A 5,468-nucleotide genomic window follows, 5' to 3' on the forward strand; every position below is an offset into this window, starting at 1 on the left:
CTGGCCTAATGCCCACAGTCTGCCACAATTGAGACAACTACTCAAATCTGTCCTACGACCTCAGAACTCAGGAGTCTGCTGCCTACATGAACCCCAATCACTAAACTCAGAATCTGCTGCCTACATTGAGACCCCAATCACTAAACTCAGAGAGTTCTGCCTACAATTGAGACCCAATCACTAACTCAGAGAGTCTTGTCCTACATTGGAACCCATCACTAACTCAGAGTCTGCTTGCCTACATTGAAGACCCAATCACTACTCAGGAGAGTTGCTGCCTACATGAGACCCAATCACTAACTCAAGAGTCTCTGGCCTACATTGAGACCCAATCACAACTCAGAAGTCTGCTGCCTACGATTGAGACCCAATCACTAAACTCGAATTTTGCACATGAGATATCTGATCGGCGCCTACATTGAGACCAATTCACTAACTCAGAGTGTGCTTATGAGCCTCTCTAGGTTGCGCATAACATTGAGAACCCAACACTAACTCAGACGTCTCTGCCTACATGAACCAATCACTAAACTCAAGAGTCTGCTGCCTACATTGAACCCATATCACTAACTCAGGAGTCTGCTGCCACATTGAGACCAGTCACTAGTCAGAGAGTCTGCTGCCTACATTGAGACCCAATCACTAACTCAGAGGTCTGCGACCTACATTGGTAACACTCAATCACTAGACTCAGGAGAGTCTGCTGCCTACATTTGAGAATCCCAATCACTAACTCAAGAGTCTGCTGCCCTATTGAGAACAAATCACTAACTCAAAGAGTTCTGCTGCCCTACATTTGAACCCCAATCACTAACTCAGAGAGTCCTGCTACCTACATTGAGAACAATCACTACTCAGAGCGTCTGCTGCCTACTACTTGAGAACACAAATCACTAACTCAAGAGTCTGCTGCGCTACATTGATACCAATCACTTAACTCAAAGAGTCTGCTGCCTACATGAGACCTCAATCACTAACTCAAAGAGTCTTGCCTACATTGAGACCCGAATCACATAACTCCGAGAGTCTGCTGCCACATTGAGAACCAATCACTAACTCAGAGAGTCTGCGCCTACATTGCCCATACAACTAGATGCGCTCATAGCCAACTAACTCAAAGTCTGCTGCCACTTGAGACCCAATCACTAAACTCAGAGAGCTCTCTGCCGACATTGAGACCCCAATCATAACTCAGAGAGTCTGCTGCCCTACATGTGAGACCAATTCACTAACCAGAAGAGTTGCTGCCTACATGGACCCAATCACTAACTCAGAGAGCTGCTGGCCTACATTGAGACCCAATCATAACTCAGAAGAGTTTCTGCTGCCTACATTGAGACCACAATCACTGAACTCAGAGAGTCTGCTTGCCTACATGAGACCCAATCACTAAACTCAGAGAGTCTGCTGCCACTTGAACCATCCTAGACCAAGTTGTACATGAAACATCACTAGATAAGAGTCTGCGCCTACATTGAGACCATCACTAATCAGAGAGTCTGCTGCCTACATTGAGACCCCAATCACTACTCAGAGGTCTGCTGCCTACTTTGAGACCCAATCACCTAACTCAGAGAGTCTGCTGCCTACATTGAGAACCCAATCGACTCAATCAGAGAAGTCTGACTGCCTACATTGCAGACCCAATCACTAACTCAGAGAGTCTTGCCTAGCACATTGAGACCAATCACTAACTCAGATCTGCTGCCTAACATTGGGACCCAATCACTAAAGCGTCAAATGAGACAATCTACTCGTCTGTGCCTTACATTGAGACCCAATCACTAACTCAGAGAGTACTCTGCTGCCTACATTGAGACCCAATCACTAACTCAGAGAGTACTGCGCTACATTGAGACCCAATCACTAAACTCAGAGAGTCTGCTTGCCTACATTGAGACCAATCACTAACTCAGAGAGTCTTGCTCCGCCTACATGTTGAGACCCCAATCACTAACCAGAGAGTCTGTGCCTACATGTGAGACCCAATCACTAACTCAGAGTCTGCTGCCTACATTAGACCCAATCACTAAACTCAGAGAGTCTGTTGCCTACATTGAGACCCAGATTCACTAACTCAGAGAGCTGATGCCTACATTGAGACCCAATCACTAACTCAGAGAGTCTGCTGCCTACATTGAGACCCAATCACTAATCAGAGAGTCTGTGCCTACATGAGACCCAATCACGTAACTCAGAGAGTCTGCTGCCCTACATTAGACCCCAATCACTACACTCAGAGAGTCTGCTGCCTACATTGAACCCAATCACTAACTCAGGAGTTCTGCTGCCTAACATGAGACCCCAATCACTAATCAGAGAGTCTGTTGCCATACATGAGACCCAATCACTAACTCAGAGTCTGCTGCCATTGCCCAATCATAACTGGAGCGCGTAATCGCCAATCACTAACTCAGAGAGGTGCTGGCCTACATTGAGACCCAATTCACTAAGCTCAGAGGTCTGCTGCCTACATTGAGACCCATCACTAACTCAGAGAGCTCTGTGCCTACATGAGAACCCAATCACAACGTCAGAGGTCTGGTGCCTACATTGAGACCCAATCACGTAACTCAGAGAGTCTTGCTGCCTACATTGAGAACCACATCACTAACTCAGAGAGTCTGCGTGCCTACATGTAGACCCAATCACTAACTCAAGAGTCTGCTGCCTACATTAGACCCAATCACTAACTCAGAGTCTGCTCGCCTACATTGAGACCCAATCACTACTCAGAGGTCTGCTGCCTACAGTTGAGACCCAATCACTAACTCAGCAGAGTCTGCTGCCTACATGAACCAAAATCACTAACCAGAGAAGTCTGCTTGCCTAACAGATGAGCCCAATCACTAACTCAGAGGAGTTGCTGTGCCACATTGAGACCCAATCACTAACTCAGAGAGTTGCTGCCTACATTGAACCCAATCACTAAGCTCAGAGAGTCTGCTGCCTACATTGAGAACCCAATCACTAACTCAAGAGCTGCTGCCTACATTAGGTAAACCAATCACTAACTCAAGAAGAGTCTGCTGCCACATTGAGACCCAATCACTAAACTCAGAGTCTGCTGCCTACATTGAGCCCAATCACTAACTCGAGAGTCTTTGCTGCCCTACATTGAGACCCAATCACTAACTCAGAGAGTCTGTCTGCTACATGAGACCCAATCACTAATCAGAGAGTCTGCTGCCTACATTGAGACCCAATCACTAACTCAGAGAGTTTGCTGCCTACATTGAGACCAATGCACTAACTCAGAGAGTCTGTGCCACATGAACCCATCTACTAACTCAGAGTCTGCTGCCTACATTGAGACCCAATCACTAACTCAGAGGTCTGTTGCCTACATTGAGACCCAATCACTAACTCAGAGAGAGTCTGCTGCCTACATTGAGACCCAATCACTAATCAGAGAGTCTGTTGCCACATTGAGACCCAATCACTACTCAGAGTCTGCTCCTACATTGAGACCCAATCACTAATCAAGAGCTGCTGCCTACATTGAGACCCAACACTAAACTCAGAGAGTCTGCTGCCTACATTGAGACCCAATCACTAAACTCAGAGGTCTGCTGCCTACATTGAGACCCAATCACTAACTCAGAGAGTCTGCTGCCTACATTGAGGACCCAATCACTAATCAGAGAGTCTGCTGCCTACATTGAGACCCAATCACATAACTCAAGAGTCGTCTGCCTACATTGAGACCCAATCACTAACATCAGAGTCTTGCTGCCTACATTGAGAACCAATCACTAACTCAGAGAGTCTGCTGCCTACATTGAGACCCAATCACTAACTCAGAGAGTCTGCTGCCTACATTGAGACAATCCACTAACTCAGAGAGTCTGCTGCCTACATTGACACCAATCACTAACTCACAGAGAGTCTGCTGCCTACATTGAGACCAATTCACTAACTCAGAGGTCTGCTGCCCTACATTGAGACCCAATCACTAACTCAGAGAGTCTGCTGCCTACATTGAGACAAATCACTAACTCAGAGAGTCTGCTTGCCTACATTGAGAACAATCACTAACTCAGAGTCGCTGCTACATTAGACCCAATCACTAACTCAGAGAGTCTGCTGCCTACATTGAGACCCAATCACTAACTCAGAGAGTCTGCTGCCTACCATGAGACCCCAATCACTAACTCAGAGAGTCTTGCCTACATTGAGACCATCACTAACTCAGAGCTCTGCCTACTGAGACCATCACTAACCGAAGTCTGCTGCCTACATTGAGACCCAATCACTAACTCAGAGAGTCTGCTGCCTACATTGAACCCAATCACTAACTCAGAGAGTCTGCTTGCCTACATTGAGACCCATATCATAACTCAGAGAGTCTGCTGCCTACATTGAGACCCCAATCACTACTCAGAGAGTCTGCTGCCTACATGAGACCCAATCACTAACTCAGGAGTCTGCTGCCTACATTGACCCAATCACTAACTCAGGAGTCTGCTGCCTACATTGAGACCCAATCACTAACTCAGAGAAGTCTGCTGCCTAACATTGAGAACAATCACTAACTCAGAGAGTCTTCTGCCTACATTGAGACCCAAATCACTAACTCAGAAGGTCTGCTGCCTACATTGAGAACAATCACTAACTCAAAGAGTCTGCTGCCTACCATTGAGACCCAATCACTAACTCAGAGAGTCTGCTGCCTACATTAGAGAACCACATCACTAACTCAGAGAGTTCTGCTCCACATGAGAACCAAATCACAACTCAAGAGTCTGCTCCTAACATGAACCCAATCACTAACTGCAGAGAGTCTGCTCCTACCATTGAGACCAATCCGACTAACTAAGGAGTCTGGCTGCGCCTACATTGAGAAACCCAATCACTTAACTCAGGAGTCTGCTGACCTAAGTGAGACCCAATCACCTAATACTCAGAGAGTCTCTCCTACTTTGAACCCAATCACATACTCAAGAGAGTCTGCGGCCTACATGTGGAGACCCAATCACTAAATCAGAGCAGTCTGTGCCTTACATTGAGACCCCAATCCACTAACTCAGAGAGTCTGCACCTTGCCACATTGAGACCCAATCCACTAAATCAGAGATTGTGCCTGCCTACATTGAGAACCAATCACTAACTCAAGAGTGTGCTGCCTACATTGAGACCCAATCACTAACTCAGAGGTCTCTGCCTACATTTGAGACCAATCACTAACTCAGAGAGTCTGCTGCTGCCTACATTGAGAACCAATCACTAACTCAGAGAGTCTGCTGCCTACATTGAGACCCAATCACTAACTCAAAGAGTCTGCTGCCTACATTGAGACCCAATCACTAACTCAGAGAGTCTGCTGCCTACATTGAGAACCAATCACTGGACACTTTAATAAATAGTTCACTAGTCACTTTATACAGTGCAYTYTAAATAATGCCATTTTAATCATGTTTAATAATATCAGATGTATATACTGTATTTTATACCATCTATTGCACCTT

This window comes from Salvelinus sp. IW2-2015, unplaced genomic scaffold (assembly GCF_002910315.2).
Source record: "Salvelinus sp. IW2-2015 unplaced genomic scaffold, ASM291031v2 Un_scaffold1383, whole genome shotgun sequence".
NCBI lineage: Eukaryota > Metazoa > Chordata > Actinopteri > Salmoniformes > Salmonidae > Salvelinus > Salvelinus sp. IW2-2015.